This window comes from Quercus lobata, chromosome 5 (assembly GCF_001633185.2).
Source record: "Quercus lobata isolate SW786 chromosome 5, ValleyOak3.0 Primary Assembly, whole genome shotgun sequence".
Lineage (NCBI taxonomy): Eukaryota > Viridiplantae > Streptophyta > Magnoliopsida > Fagales > Fagaceae > Quercus > Quercus lobata.
The window spans coordinates 34,279,149-34,301,138 of NC_044908.1; positions in this window are offsets into that span (position 1 = coordinate 34,279,149).

Here is a 21,990-nt window from a genome sequence, read left to right on the forward strand (position 1 = left end):
ACACATGGTTGTTACTTGTCTGCATTAATTGAACATGCATGATCCTAATTATTGGCGGGCTTACGGCTAGTTAAATTAATATTTTAACATTACCGTGGGCTCAAATTCCTTCCTATTTTGTGAGGTCCAACATGTGAAATTTCAAAATAAAAATTTAAACGAGAAATAAAGTAGAGATAATATTTAAACTCAAGAACACATACTCTAAGACCATGATAATTTTTCTTTTTCTTTTTTGAGAATCAAGACCATGACAATTTGATAAATAACCAATTTTTCCAAAAGCTTACTTTATATGTTAAACCATTTGATGAATTTAATCTCACAGCCAAAAAATAAATAGTGAATTTAATCATTTAAAAAAATATTCTAACAAATCTTCTTCAACTAAAGGATTCTATGTTGAACCATTGCTTCTGCTCAACCATGAATTTTCCACTTCTCATGCTAGATTTTGCTTGTGATTTTAAGTTCCTCGAAGTTGGCTAATACCAGTCTTTACTGCCATAGCTACTAAAAATTGTTCACATGATCACATTTTGGTGTATCTCTTTTTTATCTTAACATTATGCGCATTAACTAATCCATAACCGTATAAAAAAAAAACACAGGCTTGGGAACCATCATACATCTTACATTGTGAATCACTATTGTTAGCGCCACTGTCCAAGTTTTACATTCTAGTAATCATTAAAAAATTTCACCTACATCTCTTTCACTTAAGGTCCACAGCTCAAAGCTCTTAGCCTGATACGACAATACAAACTCACTCTTTCATGTACCATTATGTATAAAAAGGAAATTAAACACTTTGTTATCATAAAAATGTAAAAAATTATTTGAGCTCATGTTATAACTTATCTAGGAAGCACCTATAGACTGGTACGGTACGACAACAAGGCCATTTTCAAAAAATTAAGACACGGGTTCTGTAGAGATATATATATATATATATATACACATACATATTTCTATTGTCTAACATAATAATGAAAAAAGAATAACAAAAATATAACTCGTAAAAAAAAAATTTAAAAATAAGTTACTCATGTGGGTGGGAAGGTGAAATAAATGTTTCACGTGTGTGGCATTGTGAAATAGATCCAAGAAGCTAGCCTAAGCATGCGCGGACAAAATAAAAGGGCAAAAGGGGGATATCACAAAATAGAAATAGATTTGGCCTAATTCCATCCTGAGCGGGAAGAAGAAGGAGGTTGGTGTGACTCGGAGGTACAGTGTGTTTCAAGCTTTCAGCCTTTTTTTTTTTGCTTTATGCAGAAGCCGTGTTCCAAGTCGGATCCGGATCCTCTCCATTTCCTTTGAAATGGAGAGGCCTCCAGTACACGGTCAGGATTTTTCTGAAAATGATCCACGCTCAAAAACTGGACACGTCATAAACTTAACCCAAACCACATGAACTTAACCCAAACCTTGGGTTAGATCAGCCTATTCTTTTCTCTCACCAACCCATCTGAAATTTCAAAGTTCAAACTCTCATCTCCAACTCTCATCTCCGAGGATTTTCTCTCATCTCCAACTCTCAAAGTTGTTTCTCTTCTTTTCCCTCCTAGGCCTTGCGCAATCTTTTTGAGAGTTGAGACACAGAGTAACACAGAGATTTTGGAAAGAGCAAAGAGAAGAAAAGAGAAATCATAATGTAAGGATTACATTTCCCCCCACCTGGGGTGTGTCAACGGTAAGGGAGATGTCTGGACTAATTGTAAACCCAGAAATCTCTGGTTTACTGTTATCCTTAATTTTCTTGATGGGAGAATTATCGAGAACTCCAGAAGACTTTTCCTGTTGGCATTTTTCATATTTATAGTCTACATTATGTAAAGTTGAAGCTTGGGATATGAGGAACAGAGACATAAATCCAAAAATCCCCCAACTCTGGCAACACAATGGACATAGGCTTCTATGCATCTTCATCCCCAACTTCTCAAAATCCCCCAACAAATTCTACCGTAGATTTCCTTTAGGCCAGTGAAATATCACTATAAAAAGTCTAGGATCATGTATTGGGGTTAGGCTCTTAACCCATCTGAGACCAAACCCATGTTTAACTCAATCGGACAAATTGTACTGGAAAACAAAAAAAAAAAAAAAAACCTTTTAGGCGGGAAAACTGAAACAAAGGTTATCCGTGCAAGTTCTTCGGAAAACAAAAAAGACCTTTTAGGAGGGAAACGTGAGATAGAGGTTGCTGAGTTCGTGGCTTCACAGATTTTAACCAAAAAAAAAAAAAAAAGCTTCACAGAAGGTTCCAAGTTCAACTTCAGAGCATCTCTGTTTCTATCTTGCCAAAACAGAGGTTTATATCTTGCCAAAACAGAGGTTTATATTGTTTATGCTTATCTTATTTGATGTTAGATCATTTTTCTGCATTTATATTGTTGTCTTGGTGAGTTTATATTGTTGTTTTGGTGGCTGGATGCAAGTTAGAGTCAATCTGAATTTTTATTTTTAATTTTTTGAGATAAAGATTGAATCTTTATAAAGATTGGCTCTCTCTCCAGCTTTAGTAATATATCTTGAGGAGGAGATTTTACCTTTGGTTTGCAGAATCAGAATGACTCACTTAATATAAGCTTAGTAGATTTGATAAAGATAACCCATATTGTAGAAAGGAGAGAAGCAGAACAGAAAAAACACCATACAAGTTGTGAAATCAACCTGGGAAATCCTTTTAACTTACAATACTGTTTCTACAAATGCCCCTTCAACATGGTGCATTTCAGGCACATCATCTAAAGAACCATCTCCCTCAATCCGTAACTTATTAACCTGCCTGTGTGGTGAGCGAGGAACTGAGCGAGGAGCTGAGTTAAAAGCTTGATCAAATCGTAGATATCCTCACCGTGACGGCAAGGCGAGAAAGAAGTGGGTTTCTTTTGTTTGTGTTTCGCACCGTGACGGCGAGGCGAGAGAGAAGTGGGTTTGAAATATTGAGAAGAGAGTGAGACAGAGAGTTTGAAATATTGAGATGGGTTTGGTCTGAGATGGGTTAAGTTTGAAATATTCAGATGGGTTAAGTGTCTAACCCCAGTTAAGTGTACAGTTAAGTGTGTGGTTTGGGTTTTAAATGACGTGGCACGTTTTTGACCATTGATGCTCTCCATGGAAAATCCTGACCGTGTACTGGAGGCCTCTCCATTTCAAAGGAAATGGAGAGGATCCGGATCCGTTCCAATCATGACCCCAACCGTGTCTACCATTTTTTCCCACAAAAAAAAAAAAAAAAAAAAGGAAGCCTGGACACACCTGTAACTATGTCCAACACGTGTCCTTGATGTAGAACAGAGAGCACGTCCTCTTAAAACAACAAAGGTCCTAGAAATTCATAGTGCATGAATTTTGGCAACGCCGTCAGAATTGCATGAAATTTTGTAAGTTGATGGGAAATAGCATTTTGATCAAGACACAAGATGATTGTCTTGAGGGTCGTCTAAATTTAGGCGAATTCCTTTATTAAAGTCCCAAAAACAATGTTTTTGCTATTTTTAATAATATTTGTTTTTCATTAATAACTTTTAGTTTAAATATCAAAATAAGGTCGCATATGTTTTGGGATGTCTCTTAGTGACAAGATTAGCAATTTTCACAATTATCTCAATTTCGCTATTTTTGGTAAAAATTACGATTTTGCCACCTAATTATGTGATTAGCTTGAATTAGGGTTTTTGGGCGTCTTCCTAATCGTCTAATGTTTTCTTTTTACTATTTAAACATATTGTAACCTCCAGGGCAGTAAAGTTTTCAGATTTATAAAATAATATAGATTTTGTCTATTTCTTTATAGTGGATTGTAAAACTCTATCACCTTGTAGATTCAAGGATCCTCTCGTGGGTTCGAGATTTTCATTCAGAAGCTAACGTGTTTAATTTCTTTTTTTATTTTATTTAAAGCAATATATTTGTTTTCTTGTAACTTTGCAATACCGGTATTGTCATATCGAAATGCATTGTACATGCTTTCCGGTAACAGAGAACTAATATGTGCTCAAGCCAATCACGGTCTACTAATGCTGACAGTACCTTTGTTTTCATCTAATATCTAAAATAGGTATCCTGTAATAGTCAGTTATGAGGACAGTTGCAAGTTTTATCCTTTTTTTATTATCATCCCTTTCCACCTAGTTTGTCTCATAGTCTGTATTTCTTTTTTTCTGGTCCATCTGACATTGTAACTCAATGATTTTATAATGTTCTGAATTACATTATTGCATGAATGTAACATGATATGGCTGCCTTATTGTTCCAAGAACTTTAGTGTGCAAGCCTTGGTAGATCTGAGGAAAGAAACACTTCACTTTCTCTTGTCTCTCTCACATTTGTATTCACGTGGGAGCGAGCAAACACATTCAAGGAATATAGATGGAATGGTTCTATTCTAACCGACATCAATTCAATTTTGCTCTAAAAGTGATGGTAACACAACCTAGTGCTACTATGATTATAATAGGGTTAAGTTTTGCTCTCTATAAGCATGCTTTATTATATAGTTTTGCATTGATGAAGTCAATTCACTTTTGCTCTTTTTACACAAAATCTATAAGGTTGAGATTTGTATTCATCTTAAAAAAGAAAAAAAAAAAAAGAAAAAAAAAAAGAAAAAAAGAGAATAAATCAATTGAAAATTTATTGCTAGTAGACATTTAAGTTTTACTGCTTCTAAAAGCTCTAGAAAACTTATTCTATGATTCTATTAAAAAAATTACTCCCATATAAAGACATAACTTTGAATCAAATACTCTTAAGCATCTTCACATCAGGCAAATAAAATCCCAATCTCCCTTCCCTATGGAACGAAAACTTTTTTTTTTTTTGTTAAATCCCTATTATAAAAAGTTCTTAAAATTATATGTTATCATTAAAGTTTTCAACGAACTTGGTTGACCTATTCACAGCATCAATTACTAAAGAGTTACAGGGCTTAATCCTTGCCTCTAGATTAATTTAATGTCATCATCTAATAATTTCTTCTGAGAGGGAAAAAGAAGTATAAGAAGCCAACAAGCTTGAGATACATGATGAAAAATGAGAGATTTGCCTCAAGCACTAAGGTTAAAGTGCGAGACTGAAAATTAATTCAAAACAAAGAGAAGATTGATTTGTCACGATCTTCACAATGTTTGCCTTCCAATCTCTTTTATTTCAGCATTTCCAAAGTTTTAAAAAGCTTTCAACTATGGATGCTGACTTAGATACATATATAAGACATTAACTGGTTGACAGACAAACATATATAGAAGATGGGGGATTTCCAACACAGATCGAAATAACACGTTTATTATCTTTGTTTAAATCAAGACATGAAAGCTAAGTCACTATAAGAGGTCATAGTGATTAGGCTCGTGTGACTATCCACCAAAAAAAACAGGTATTTTGCTAAATATTATAAAGTAATTTTTTTTTTGACTAAATATATATTATAAAGCAAAATTGCAACCGTACGAATCCGAGTATATTCTTTCTATGTAAATCTTAGGCTTAGGTGCACAAGATATGATGAAATATTTTTGACACAATGAGTCATGAGTCAAGACAGGCATCTTAAACATTCATTCATTATCCATCATTCATCGTTTATGATCATATATATATATATATATATATATATATATATATATATTTTTTTTTTTTTCTTTGTTGAGAAACCGGCCAAAAAGTAGGACCGTTATTTTATTGCTAGGAAATCTGAAACATACACCTTGTAAATGTCAGGAGGAACAGACTCCTTCTAGACCGAAATAGGAAAAGAAAGTCTCGCTTTCGAGGCTAGAGCATGTGCCAGAGCATTGCCTTGCTGTTGTGTATGAGAGAAAGAGAAATATTGAAAGAAACCAACTAAAGACATAATGTCCTTTATTATGTGACCCACGTCTGGGTGATGAAAACATTGATTTTTGATTGCCGAAATCGAGGTTTCTGAATCACCTTACCAAATTGAACCATGTAGATTGAGTTCTTGGAGGAAGTGGATTGCCCTTCGAGCTGCAACAATTTCCAATGCCAATATTGATGATGGACTAGGAATTATCTGGATAAGGCTACCATGACTGTACCAGAGGAATTTCGGACCACCACGCCAATGCCCGCTGCTCCCAAATCTTCAAAAACAGCACCATCAAAATTTGATTTCAAGGTACCAAGATTAGGTGGTTTCCAAATGATTTTTTTCGGCAACTTCTTGCTGGTAGGTTTGCTTCGAGTTTGTTGGAATTCTGTGAGGTATTGTTGAGCTTGGTCCACAATCTTCTCCAGAGGCATTACTACTTCCTCGACTCTTATCTTGTTTCGACGATTCCAAATAAACCAACAGTAGGTGATAAAGAGTTCAGCTCCTTTTTGGTTCTGCAGTGCCAACCTGAAAAGATCAAAGAAAGAAAAAAATTGATTTGTCGCATTACGCAACTCATCAAAGTTAGTTCCCCAGACCACTTGTATATTTTCACAACCCCACAAGGCATGAACCATTGTCTCGAGTTCCCCCTTACAGCTAAGGCAAACATTGGATTGAACTACTTTTCTCCTTGCCAAATTTTTTAGAGTAGGGAGGGATTCAATGCAAGCATGCCAAGCAAAAAGTCTTGACTTTATTTGGCACTTTAAATCTCTAGAGGGCTGTCCAAAACTTTTTGACTTCTCCATTATCTGAAACCGAAGCCGCCTCACTCTTTTCCATAGCACACAGCAACTGATACCCCGACTTGACTGAATACATCCTATCCTTATACTTTGGCAAAATTAGAATGTCTTCCTGAGGGGTAAAACAGATAGGGATTGACCTAATTCTCTGAGCTTCAAAGGGAAGAAAACAGGTATCTAATAACATCCCATTCCACCATCCTGTGTTGTCATCTATGAGATCAGCTACCATTGTATCAACATGTAAGGAAGAGGCTGAGGAAATAATCCTACCCGAGCCTTCCCGTGGTAACCAGCAATCATGGTACACTCTGACACTTTGACCATTCCCTATTCTCCACCTAGCACCAATAGCAATCACTTTCCGGGCACTAAGGATACTGTGCTTGTATAAGAACCTGACAATACTTGTGCAGAAAATATGTCACCTAATGGGAAAATTTTAGCTTTGAAAACCCGTTAGAAAAGGGAATCTTTGTCATGAATTAATCTCCAAACTTGTTTTGCTAGCATGGCTTCATTAAATTTTCTAAGTTCTTTGAACCCCATCCCACCTTCATTCTTTGGTAAACATAGAGTCTCCCACTTCTTCCAATGAATCTTCCTCCTATCACCCCCGTTGTCCCCAAAAGAAATTTTTAATCATCACCTCAACATCATGGCAAAGGCTCGTGGATAATTTAAAGCAACTCATTGCAAAGGTTGGAATGGCTTGCACAATAGCTTTCAACAAAACCTCCCTCCCAGCTTGTGACAATAGTTTTTCTTTCCATCCTTGAAGCTTACTCCAAATCTGTTCCTTTATATAAATAAGGCTCTCCTTTTTATTCCTCCCCACCACTGCTGGAAGGCCCAAATATTTCTTGTACTCCTTAATTTTCGGAACTACTAGGAAAATTTTCAAGGAAACTTTCGTACTATCTGGGACAAACTTGCCAAAGAACAAATTGGTCTTTGCTCCATTTACTTTCTGCTCTGAAGCTTGTTCATAGAAAGTCAATGCCAATTGTAAAGCTTGCACATCACCCATCTTGGCTCTACAAAAAATCACGCTGTCATTAGTGAAGAAGAGATGGGAGATTTGTGGACCATTCTTACAGAGGGAGAAGCCTCTAAGATCACCCGCATCAACACTATTTTTGATCAAACCATTTAGCCCTTCAGAACAAAGTAGAAAGAGGTACGGAGATAATGGGTCCCCTTGACGAATCCTCCTAGTTGGCTTAATAAAACCTCGAGGTGTACCATTTATTAAGATGAAATATGAAATTGTTCTAACCGTTTCCATCACCAACCTTACCCAATTATCATGGAAGCCCATTTTCAACATTAACTTCTCTAAAATGATCCACTCCACCTGCCAAGCCTTGCTTATATCCAACTTCAGTGCCATATACCCTTCTTTGCTTGTTTTTTTAGTCTTCTTGTGATGGAGAGTCTCAAATGCTACTAGAATGTTGTCCGAAATTGCTTTATCAGGTTGGAAGGCACTCTGTGATTCTAATATAACATGAGGTAAGAGACTTTTCAACCGATTAGCTAGCACTTTCGAGATTAATTTATAGAGAATATTACAGAGTGCAATAGGTCTAAACTCAGAAACTCTTTCAGGGCTCTTTGATTTAGGAATAAGAGTGATATAAGTTTGATTAAGACTAGCTAGAATAATACTGGAATTTAAGCAGGAAAGCACTGCACAAGAAACATCATCACCAATGGAGTCCCAATAGTGTTGGAAGAAAATAGGGGGCATGCCATCCGGACTCGGGGCCTTCAACTGAGCCATACTTTTCAAAGCCGCATCAACTTTTTGCCTTGAAAATTTTTTCATCAAATCAGAGTTCATAGAATCAGAAACTACCCATGAGATAGTAGCAAGAACCTCCTCAAGGTGAGATGGATTGGATGTCGAAAAAAGCCCCCCGAAATAATCACAAAACAAATCTGCCACTTGGTCATCTCCTTCACACCATTCACCACTTTCATTCCTCAATCTTTTTATACAATTTCGCCTAAACCTTTTAGAGGCCCTATTGTGAAAATACCCCATATTTTGGTCACCCTCCTTCAACCAATGCAGCTTAGAACACTGCTGCCAGAGTTTCTCTTCACTAATAAGCAAATCTCTTAATTCAGCCTTAGAGGAGTGCAATCGATCAACACCGTTGCCCCTTATAGCTTACTTTTCCACTTCCTTCACTTGCCTCTTTTTATAAATAATGTTATGAGTAATGTTTCCAAATGACCCTCTACTCCACTCATGTAGTTTATCTTGGCAAGTTCTTAAATTTGCTTCAACTACAGACATGGGATTGGGGGAAAAAATGGAATTTACCCAGCCTGCCTCCACCGTAGTGTGACATGCTACTTCCTTCAACCACACCTGTTCGAACCTCCACGGCCTTTGATTTCTTATCGGTATTCCATCTAACTGAATGAGAAGTGGCTTGTGGTCTGAGAAAATAGAATCCAGATGTGTGACTGACAATCCTGGAAAGAGAGAAAACCACTCCGTATTTGCCATAGCCCTATCCAAGCGTTACCAAACTGTGATACCTCTTGTCAATTTTTTACACCAAGTGAATTTCATACCTCTGTAACCTAAATCAGCAAGGCAACAAGCGTCTAAAGCCTCCCTAAAATCTTTCATTTGATTTTCCGGTCTTGCTCGACCACTTAACTTCTCATGGATTTTGCTATCTCATTAAAATTGCTGGCGCATAACCAAGGTAGGGAAGAGATGCAACTGAGGTTTTTTAGCATGTTCCAAGATTCCTGGTGTCTATGTGTTTCAGGGCACCCATAGAAACCTGTAAATCTCCATGAATTTTCCTTACCTACATTGATCACGGCATCAATATAATTTAGTGAGGAAGATACCACAGAAACATCGAAGTCAGACTTCCACAAAAGTGCCAAACCGCCCCCCTAAGTAACCTTTGATACAACAAATTTCTGATCAAGATCAAAATTCTTCAACAATGACTTTATCCTTGCTTCATCCAACCATGTTTCGGCAATGAACACGGCTGTAGGATCTTGTGCCTGAACTAGGTCTCCGAGCTCTCAAATTGTCTATGGGTTCCTAAGCCCACAACAATTCCAAACTAAGAGAATCATTGCTCTTGGCAGGGTTGCTGGCCAGCCTTTGCCAATAATTTGGTGTTGCCATTATCCTTTTAAGAAACCAAGCGACGCTTACAGGGTAACTCAATTGGATCACTGAGGGTAATAGAGGATCTGTTAGTCTGCAATTTTATTCCTTGTGGGGATGCCAAACTTCGTGAGGATTTCTGGATTCTTTTCCACATTCCAGGTTGGGACAAAACATCACCAGAGATAACTTATATGGGAACTTCAGTCAAAGTGGGGTTAAGGTCATCTGGATTGGTGGAGTTTTTAGGGTCACGTGAAAGAAGGTGGTCATCTGGATTGGTGGAGCTTTTGGGGTCACGTGGGAGAAGGTAGGGCAATTGGGAGTGAAAGGTCGTGGGGTTTAAGGGTTCTGGGGATGGAAGGATTGTTGTGCCGCATTGATTAGGCACACTAATTTCTGTGTTGCTTGGAGGGTCAAATTTGGAAATTTCCTTATCAATATCATTTAATTTGGCTGAGAATATCTTGCTGTCAATTATCTGGTATCGAAAAGTAGGAGATTTTGGGCTAGGTTGTAACGTTGACCCCAATATATTAGGAATAGAATATGCATTTATTGCACCTGTTAATCCCTCACTTCCCGCTTAGGAGTTTGAATTTGAAAAGGATTCTGCATTGAATTCCTCCCTGATTTCCTCACATTCCATATCAAGTTGTGCAACTGTCGACGGCATTGATGCAACCTCCACCACCAGCGGACTCACTACTGTTGCACTGGGTGACTGGGTGCTTCTCGAGAACCTATTTTCATAATATCCAAGGACAAAGATAACATCCTTTCCAGCGGATGTATATGGTGCTACACGTAGGTGTGACCCAAATTGCTGATTTTCAGCCTTGAGAGTGCCCTTGCTTTGGATCCAAAGTTCACAATTTTTGTCATCATGATCAAGTCTCTCACACCAGTAGCAAAGATTAGGCAGTCTTTCGTACTTGAATGAAACCCAGGATTTGCCCCCCTCAGCAAGAGTAATAACTCTTCCATGGCATAAAGGCAGATTCAAGTCGAGGGTTACGTGAACCCATCATAAAATGACCTCCTCTTCATCAACTGCCCCCGTGGATTTCTGCACCTCCCCAATTATATCACAAAAAACATTCAACCATTTGTCTTGTCATGTATCTAAGGGGAATGTTGTGAACCTGCACCCAAAAAGTAGCTTTGTTAAAGATTAAATTGCATGCTAGGGTATCGAAGTCATACCTTTGAATAACTACGAGATGTTTATCAAAACTCCAAGGTTGGTTTTGAATAATACAATCAACATTGGGTAGATTATCAAAAACAAAGAGCACTTTATGGTCTCCAAGCCACTTAATCTTGAAGCCATTGGTGAACTCCATAACTGCTTAAAAGTTCTAGCCACAGCATCCATTATCAAGAAACGTGGGTTAAAAATTTTGCAGCCAACATAATGTGTATGTTCTCGATATCATTTATTTTCAATACTCATGAAACATTCAATTAGTAGTGATGAGTCCAGAAGAATCATTAAGGTCGTCCATATATCGTCCACTAATATGGACGACCTTGCATAATAAGTAGGCCATCAAAGATAACCGCTCAACACATTCAATAGCAACCATCAAATGTCTTAAACTCTCATCAAGACAAAGAACATTACAATCAAGGTAATAATCACCCTAATTTATGTATAATAGCTACCTAAGTCACCTATAAAAGGGACAATCTGTCTCACTAGCTAAGGTCTATGTAAATCTTAGGCTGAGGTGCACAAGACATGATGAAACATTTTTGACACAATGAGTCATGAGTCAAGACAGGCATCTTAAACATTCATTCATTATCCATCATTCATCTTTTATGATCATATATATATATATATTCAATTAAGGCGAAAAACACATTTTCGTCCCTATATTTTCACGCGATTCCCACTTTGGTCCCTAAGTTTTTTTTTTTACCGGTTTTAGTCCCTATTTAGAAAAACGCCTTCTGTTTTAGTCCTCTCCGTCAGTGCCATTAGGGCACTGACCTACGTGGCAAACGAAATTATTAAAATAATAATAAAAAATTTTATTTTGTCATTAAAAAATACCAAGTCAGCATTTAAATTTTAAAAAATAATTTATTAATTTTAATTAAATAAAAAAATAAAAAATAGAAATAAAAATAAAAAATCACATTAATTGAGATTGAAGTATATCTTGAGCAAGAACAACAAGAACACAAACTCAAATCTAAGAACACAAAATTAAAATCTAAAAAATCACAAACCCAATAAATAAGAACATCAAATTAAACCTGAACAAGGAATTAAACATGAAAACAAACACAAAACACAAACCCAAAACCTCACAAACCACTCCGTCTAACCTAAACACACAAAAAGAAATTCAAAACCTCACAGACCACTCCGTCTAACCTAAACACACAAAAACAAATTCAAAACCTCAAATTGCGGCCAAATTAGCTCTAACCAAAACTAATTCCCTCAAAGCTGAGATCGATTTTGGTATCTCTCTGTTGACTGAAACTTTTTCTCTCTAAGGTTTTTGGATCTTGGTTTGATCTAGGTTAGAGATAGTGAGAGGCTGAGATGGTTTAATCCGGGTTAGAGAGAGATGATGAGATCAGTTGCTGGCGGCGGCGCAATGCAAGACCAGTGACGGCCATGGGTGGTGGCGGCGCAATGCAAGACTAGAGAGATGCTGAGATTGGTTCTGTCTCTTTGATCTAAATGAAGAGATTCGGTCTCTCCTTCATGAGCACCGCTGCCAAGACAGCCACCACGACCACAAAGCCAAACCCAATGACATCTCGGTCTCTCCCTCTCTTCGATCTACACGATTGGAATGGGTTTTTGCTATTTGGTTTTCATTTGGGTTTGCTTTGTTGGGTTTGTAAATTTGGTTGAAGGTGTGTAAGTTCTTTGTGATTTGAATCTTTGAAAGTCTTTGTGTTTGTAATGAGAATGTGAAAGAATCGACTGAGTAATTGTTGAATGTCTTTGTGTTTTGTAAATTTGTGGGCATGTTGTTGTGTTTTGTAAATCTGAGTGATTCTATGTGTTTGGTTGCTAAGGAAATGTAAGAAAAGAGAAAAAAAAAATTTTTGATTCTTTAATTTTCTGGGCAAGGTTGGATGATTGACTGCGAAGAACACATGTTCTTCAAAAAAAAAATTGTGTTCTTAGATCTGAGTTTGTGTTCTTGTTATTCTTGCTCAAGACACACTTCAATCTCAATTAATGTGAATTTTTATTTTTATTTCTGTTTTTTATTTTTTTATTTAATTAAAATTAATAATTTTTTTTTAAAATTTAAATGCTGACTTGGCATTTTTTAATGACAAAATAAAATTTTTTATTATTATTTTAATAATTCCGTTTGCCACGTAGGTCAGTGCTCTAACGGCACTGACGGAAAGGACTAAAACAGAAGGCGTTTTTCTAAATAGGGACTAAAAGTGGTAAAAAAAAAAACTTAGGGACCAAAATGGGAATCGCGTGAAAATGTAGGGACGAAAATGTGCTTTTCGCCTTCAATTAAACGTGTATGTTCTTGATATCATTTATTTTCAATACTCATGAAACATTCAATTAGCAGTGATAAGTCCAGAAGAATCATTAAGGTCACCCATATATCGTCCACTAATATGGACAACCTTACATCATTAGTAGGCCATCAAAGATAATAGCTCAATACATTCAATAACAACCATCAAAGGTCTTAAACTCTCATCAAGACAAAGAACGTTACAATCAAGGTAATAATCACCCTAATCTATGTATAACAACTACCTAAGTCACCTATAAAAGGGATAATCTGCCTCACTAGCTAAGGTATGTCAAAAACTATTACAAAATACTACAAAACATTATCTATATACGAAATATATGAGTTGATACTAACTTAAGCATCAGAGGCTTCCCTACCGGGAACAACTCGATAGTCTTTTCGATCTATCTCTCTTTTATCTTGCAGATCCTACAAGATCGTCTAATGTTCTAGATTGGGAGACAGTCGAAATTCTTTTTAAAATATGCCATGTTTAGGCACTAAAAAGTGGAATTAAATATCATTATGGTTTCACCATAATAGTATAGTACAACATGATGAATTGTATTATTTAACGATTCAACCCTTTTTATCCTTTAAATATCTGCAACAGTTTGTTATTTTGAAATTTAATTACTCATATGATTTAGTAAGGTCGGGATAGAGAAATTTGAGGTCTAGAATAAAAGTTTTGCTACACCATTTTAAAAAAAATATTCATGACCGTTTTTCTAGTTCATATCTTACCAACTTATTGTACATGATATCACAACATCAAACATTTCTTTTTATCTTAAAATCATTGTGATATACGTTGGAATTGAGTATCCAAAATAATTGACATATCTGCTTTAACTTTGACACTTTAAAGAAGCATCTAGCTAATAGCTTCAATCTTCACAAATCATATTATACTTCTAGAATGCACTTCGTCAAATGACATCCATAATTGTATAGCATGCAATTGCATATTTGTACATTATCATTCTTATCAAAATGCAGCTAGCACTATTGAAGTGACTTAAGTGTACAATTAAAGAAGGAAGAGGAAATTGCTATTTCGAACAGCAATGACCATGGTCATCAAAGCACTCCCCCCCCCCCCCCCCCAAAAAGTCCAATCATGATAGACCATTTCTCTAGCTGTCAACAAACGAGAATTGCACTTTTCATGTTTGAACGGGGGCAACAACATGGTCTAATTTTTAAACCTTCAAAAAATTGAAGCAAAAGAGATCTAGGCCTTAGACATGAAGTATCATGTTAAACTTAAAAAATATTGAAAAGAGAAGAGCTTGTCAAGAAGACTACAACAATGAAAAGATTGAGGTACGTACACAATAGTATCATGATTTAAGGTCTCTTGTCAAGGTAACTCATTTATTTCTTTCTTTTTAATTAGCCATGCTAAATATTATCTTATTAGAATTACATGCATATCAAGCTTTCATGATTATTACAAGTATGCATATATGGAACATGTTGAAAATATTGCAATAAAATTATTACAATTTTCACAACCAATATGACTATATTATTAGTAACATATGTTTTATCGTCATGAATCTGAGAAGTTCTGTTAAGTCTCCTAGACTTAAAATGCTAGATGATCATGTTTATAGTATAGACATGAGTTTAAGTCTCAATAAATTTCTGCTATCTCCACTAACTCACCAAAGTCTTTTTAAATTGCTTTAAAAATTATATACGGTGCAAGCACCTAACAAAGATCAGTTTAAAGAAGCATATAGTCAAATAGCTTCAATCTTTATATATATCATAGAATACTTCTCTATGATTCATATAGAATGCACTTCATCAAAAGATATCTATTATAGTACAACATGCAATTTACCTATTTGGATATTATTATTTCTAACAAAATGCAGCAAGTATTATTGAGGCCAGTGATAAGTCTTAGGACATATGTGATTCACTTGTGAGGAACATATGTCACTATTTTATGTAATTGGCTAATCTTTTGACAAAATGCACTTTACTTGTATTTGGGTAGATCTAGGATGTGTTTAATACTTTAAAAAACTTTGTTTCAAGTTCAAGTGTTAAAGTCATGCAAGTCTGTCCAAGATTCAAGTTGAGAAAGTGCCTGTAATTAAAGCTCGACAGCTAGCCATCTATCGAGCTTGAAGAGCTGCTCCAATCCCGCAGCTCGACAACAGCTTAACAGATAGGGCATCTGTCGAGATTTATGAAAAATAGAATTTAAGTTCTGTTTTGATTCCAATCCATGATTGTATGTTTGGGCTTTCTTTTCTCACAACCCTAGACATATAAAAGGATTATTTTAAGGGCCGTCAAAGTTGAAACAAGTTGCACAAGTGTTGAGCAAAGTTTGTTCAAGCAAATTGTGACTGGAGACAGAATTTGGCCTAGTCCATCTTTCTTGTGAAGAAGTTGCTATGTTTGTACACCATAGGATTTTGTGACCAAGCATCTTCTCAATCTTCATCGTATGATGAACTGAAGAACTTTGTAGCCAACAACCTTCTCTAGTTGGTGATTAAATTCGTGTACTGGGATCCGTGCAATTGGTTAGTAACGTACTGAGAGCCGTGCATTACAAGGAGAGATTGGTGATCTTAAAATCACCCGGTGGGGTTTTTGCCGTGTAGGTTTTCCCCATTCGTAAACAAATCACTGTGTCAATTTATTTTCTGCTGCATACTTAGTTTATTGGTGATTTGTTTGTGCTACCACGCATTTGCATGTTAATTTGATTAATTAATAAACTTGGCTAATTAATCAATTAATTCATCATAAGGGGTCAATTCGTTTTTGGCCTATCAATAAGGTTCCCGAATTTAAGGGATGTAAATCACATGACAAAGGCCAATGATAAGAATCCTAATCTAAGGGATGTAAATCATATGACTGAGGCCAGTGATAAGATTCCCTAATATAAGGGATGTAAATCACATGACGAGGCTAGTGATAAAATTCCTTAAATGGATGTAAATCACTGATGAAGCCAAGTGAAAAAATTCCTTAAATATATGTAAACCACCTAAAAATGGCTAAGTGATAAAATTCCTTAAATGGATGTAAATCATTGACGAAGCCAAGTGATAAAATTCATTAAATTGATGTAAATCACCTAAAAATGGCTAAATGATAAAATTCCTTAAATGGATGTAAATCACTGACGAAGCCAAGTGATAAAATTCCTTAAATGAATGCAAATCACCTAAAAATTCTTCACACAAGAATATAAATCTTGGAAGAATAATATCATCTAAATATCAAAACTCTTCAAGCTACAAAAGAATGATGAAGGGATCCAAAGCGGACACTAAAAGCTCACACATGTCGTCCAAAGAAATCAGCTCACTTTCAAGCTATGATCCCTCGAACGTCCAAAAAGACCTTCAAAAGGAAGATACTAAGGGGTCGTCATAGAAATACTAATATTCATGAATAAGAAAGTAGTTGAAAATAAAGAAGCTTGAATCTAAACAAGTCAAGAACATTCTCTAAGCTTGACTAGCATAAAGCAAAATCGGACTAATGAATGGGGGGCAACTGATGAGTCCAGAAAAATCATTAAGGTCGTGCATTAATATGGACGACCTTGCATCATTAGTAGGCCATCAAAGATAACCGTGCAACATATTCAATAACGACCATCAAAGGTCTTAAACTCTCATCAAGATAAAGAATGTTACAATCAAAGTAATAATCACCCTAATTTATGTATAATAGCTACCTAAGTCACCTATAAAAGGGACAATTTGTCTCACTGGTTAAGGTATGTTAAAAACTACTACAAAATACTACAAAACACTATCTTTATACGAAATATATGAGTTGATACTAATTTAAGCATCGGAGGCTCCCCTATCGGGCACAACTCGGTGGTCTCTTCAATCTATCTCTCTTTTATCTTGCAGGTTCTACAAGATTGTCTAATGCTCTAAATTTGACATGTGACCCAACTGACGATTTTGGCATCATCAAGCAGCATATTGTAAACATTATACATAATACATATTTCATTTATAATTATAAGTCGTTGTAAAGAAAATATCCCTTGCCTGCAACTCTTGTATCAAGGAGTATATATGTGGTTCAAATATTTCTTAACCACGAAAAAGAATTCAGCACGGTGACAGTAAAACAGGCCAAATTTATCATGTTAGATGTTAACCACCTGAATCAAGCAAGCCCATTCATCACTAGTCTAACTACAACATGCTTTTCATAACTGTATGAACATCAATTCGCCAATTTTTTCAATTAACCAAATGGATACTTCTTTGTAGATTCTGGTCATCATTTATTTTCAACATTATAATAAAACATATATATATATATATATATATATATATATATATAAAACTATCCCTCCATTGAGTTTGATTATTATATTTGTTAGAAGTCACTTTTTGTATCTAACCTATAAACAAATAAACTGACATCATTTAAGCTATGTCCAACTGAAAAGTGTTCGATATCATCAATGTTTTAAACAAAGAGAAGACATGGAGAAGGCTATGTGCAATTGTTTAAACGGATATTCTCGTTCATCCCAAGAAAACAATTGCTACTAAAGCTCCCCAGCTACTGTTGCAAATTACTCTCTCATTCTCTTCTCTATGACAAAGAATCCATATGGCCTTTTCAAGCTGTCTGTGCACTAGCAGCACAAAGAAGATGCTTGTTAAAATTGTTCATCCTGGTGGCCATTATGAGCTCCATGATAGGCCTGTCCTTGCAGCAGAGATAATGCTTAGGAACCCAAGATGTTGTGTTGCCCACCCACATGTATTCCAGGAGCCATGGGCAATTGTTGCACCAGAGGCAAAGCTAATGCCTGACCAAAAGTACTATGTTGTACCCATTAGCACCATAAGGAAGCTTCAGAGGCTAACTTTGAAGTATTCTCCTTCTTCAGTCCAACAAATCCGAAGCATTCAATCTAGCAAAGTAGAGGAAGAAAATAATGGCACGGCTTCTACTTGTAATTGGTTCTTTATGAATAAAAGTAATACCACAAAACTAACATATGCTAGCATGAAACCTATCACATCAAAGGGTGGCTGCTTTTCTGATGATAATTGCTTCACGTGCTTGCTTATGGGAATCAAAATTAAAGAGAACGGCAATGACTCAGTTCGTCAAACAAGTTCATCAACAAGCATTTGCTCTACTGAGGCGACAAGACTAACGAGTTAGAGGAGTAGGGATTTTACAAGAAATGGGATAAGAGGTTCTCCCAAGAGACTTACATCTCTTGATCATTGGCAACCAAGTCTAGAAAGCATCAAGGAAGAATAATGATAGGGAAAAATATCCAAGTACTACCAAGTTCTACCCGGTATTAGCCCAAAATCTAAGTGACATTTTTGTATTTAGCCATAATTATAATTGACAATGTTATTAAACTAACATGAATATTTTGTGAGTTCTAATTAGTTCAATTAGTAATGTATTTTATTGTCAAATAAGTTATTTAAATTTAAATCCCACCTACACAAAATAAAAATTAATGTCTTAACTTGATAATAAAAAAATAATAATTGATAACGCTAATATTTTCACCTTGAGTTGTCCAACCCCATGGACAACCATGGTACCTTCCATTTGAAAAGGGAAAGTCTCCTAAATGACTTTGTCCAATAAATGTTAACTCTTCTGGAGGACAGACTTCCAAACGAGGCTCTTCCAAAGGTGTCTGACAGGGATGGCCTCTCTACTTAACGACTAAGACTCTTCTAGCAAGAAACCTCCTCATTTAACACAAATAAGAGAAGTCCAACAGGTGCCCTAAGTCACCCCACACAGGCGATCTGCCACACGGTCATCCTACTCCTTCAATCACTCGTCCAACCCTCTAGATGATGACAACTCCGATGGGAGCACAGTCATAAGGATCTGAAAGTTCAAATATGTGTATAAACACCCTTGAACGTTTAGACCCCCAAATTACAACTTAACCAATTCAAGCATTATGTCAAACAACTAGTGTGTGGAAAATTAACATAAGCTATAATATGGAATTGGAAAAACTATCTAAGCCAAATTAAAATCACAACCCATAGCAAATAAAAAGGCAAAGATAAAAGGTAAGGAAGATGCAAACACAAAGACAACACGCGATGTGTTATCGAAGAGGAAACCGAAGCCCTCGGTGTAAAACCTCTCCGCCGCCCTGCAAGCGGTAAACAATCCACTAGAAAATATAGTTGGGATACATGGACAGCAATAGACCCTTCAAGCCTAATCTACCCAGTGCACCTAAGCCCTCCAAGCTTCTTGCTCCAACGAGGTTGCGCCGAACCTTTTTCTTTTCTAACTTCCCAGATTCCGCTACTAGATCGCAGCATCAACCAATGTAGATTGGTTCCTTCCTAACTGCTTCCCAGAAATCCAAACAGCCCTCTCATAGTGATGAATATGGTGAGAACAAGGTTTGGTAAAATGCCTCTCAAGGATTTGACAATGGAGAGGAAGAGAGTTGAGGAATTTGAAGAGACTCTAATGTATAGATTGTGGGTGAATCAATCTTGTTTTTCTTTAGGGTTTCTCTCTTAAAATTCTCTCTGGAAGCTCTCTTTCATTTGTGGGTAAAAGGGGTATTTATACTGGAGTAAGAGAGGAATGTGAAACGTCAGGATTTACAAAACAGGGGTGGCTCGCAGCTTAACCTTGCGACTTGACTGAGTCTCGAGATCCAGTCGCGAGATAACCGTATGGTCAATTGTCCTATTTTGTCCTGTAGTGCTCCAGCTAGCATGACTGTTCACCTTCTGGCATGCTTGGCACGTGTGCTGCGTCTGGCGGCTTGAAGCCGCGAGCCACCCATGAGAACAAGCCATGAGTCTTTGTTTTCTTGTACACTCTTGAGCAATCAACACTTTATCTCACTCACTACCCTTACAACAAACCCACCTAAATACAGGGTTACTAAATGCTGAAATACAAGCAAATTTGGCACGGAATAAAACCAATAAAATGGTTGATTAAATTCAACCTTACCGGATCCATTTGACATACTGGCGATAAATGTACGCTCATCCAACATACAATAGTAGTTTCCTGACACTTATCACACCCAGTAGCTGATACAAAATAAAATGAAAATCTCGTCCAAGTTGTCGTCCAACACGTGTTTGTCCGTCCATATAGAGAGCGTCGCCTACTCACATAGAAGACCATAAATAGTCGTTCATGTCATAAGGGTCATCCACAGCATAGTCGTCCACAGTGATGATCATTCTACACAGAAAAATTTAATCACACTTAGGTACCACAAATGGAATTTACCCGAGAAGTCCACTACTTAAGAACATGGCAGCAATCTTCTCATAATTTGCTTCCACTAACTCCACTTAGCCAACAAACCTGCTGATAGGCTCGATCATATTATCGTCGTCCATTACCACGATCAAGGATGAGGAATCTATCCAAGTTCGTCCTGGCAGCTATGGTCATCGAGCAAGGACGAATAAATCCACCTTCACTCATCAATGAACCGTTACAAAGCATTGATCAGCTTCCAGACCGTTGGAAGGGCAACCCACCATGAACACCCCGCAGGGCATTACCAGGAGAGAATAAAGTCTCCATCAAGGCTCCACCAACAGCTAGAAGAAATCACCCACGTGTGCGTGCATATAAATACATAACAGTGAAATCCAAAAGGGATATACAAAGTAATTCCGAAACTCTAGCATATTATTTTCTTAACTTCTCTTTTATCAATTTTTTTGACTTTGGCATTGGAGGCTTTTTGGCAGGCACCACGCCGGTGATCTACATCTTTTATTTTCTTCACTCATTCTTGGAGATCGGGTTGGTAGAGAACGACATCAATCTGGACGATCATCCTTGGTTGACGATCTAGGCATCATCAGTTTGGCGCCGTCTATGGGAACGATTGCTACTCAACACGTGATCTGTCCCAGTTAACTCACAAGTCCAGATGGAATCCGGTACTAACCCAGATCCTGCCGCATTGGCCTTACAAATCCAGTCGCTCGAAGCCATTGTGGAAGAACTCACCAGGCAAAACCAGGAGATGAGGCAACGGTTGCTACAGGAAGACAATCGTGCAGACAGGGGTGACGACGAAGATAGTAACAAAAGACGAAATAGCACTCCAGAAGAGGCGAGCTCAGATCTCCTAAGAGAGATGAGAAAGGAGATGGACGAATTGAGAAACGCCATCAAAGGAAAGATGGACCAAAGCTTGAAAAGGATAGTCAGGAAGACAGATTCACCTTTCACCATGGCTGTCCAAGAGTGCCCAGTACCCTCCAAGTTCCGTCTACCACAGCTGGAACCCTTTGACGGGCTGAAAGATCCCCTGGATCACCTGAATACCTTTAAGACGACCCTAGGCCTTCAACAGCCCCCCGACGAGATTTTGTGCCGCTCCTTTCCCACTACCCTCAAAGGGGCGGCCAGGGAATGGTTCAACAAGTTGCCAACGTTGTCCATTGATAACTTTGAACAGTTTCTTTGTCCGTCATTTCGTAGGCGGGCAACGTCTAAAAAGGATTGTTGACCACCTGCTTACCATCAGACAAGGAGAGAAGGAACCATTGAAGTCTTATGTAATGCGTTTCACCCGAGGAATACTGGAAGTAGACGAGGCAGATGACAAGGTACATCTCACGACCTTCAAGGTAGGGTTGAAGT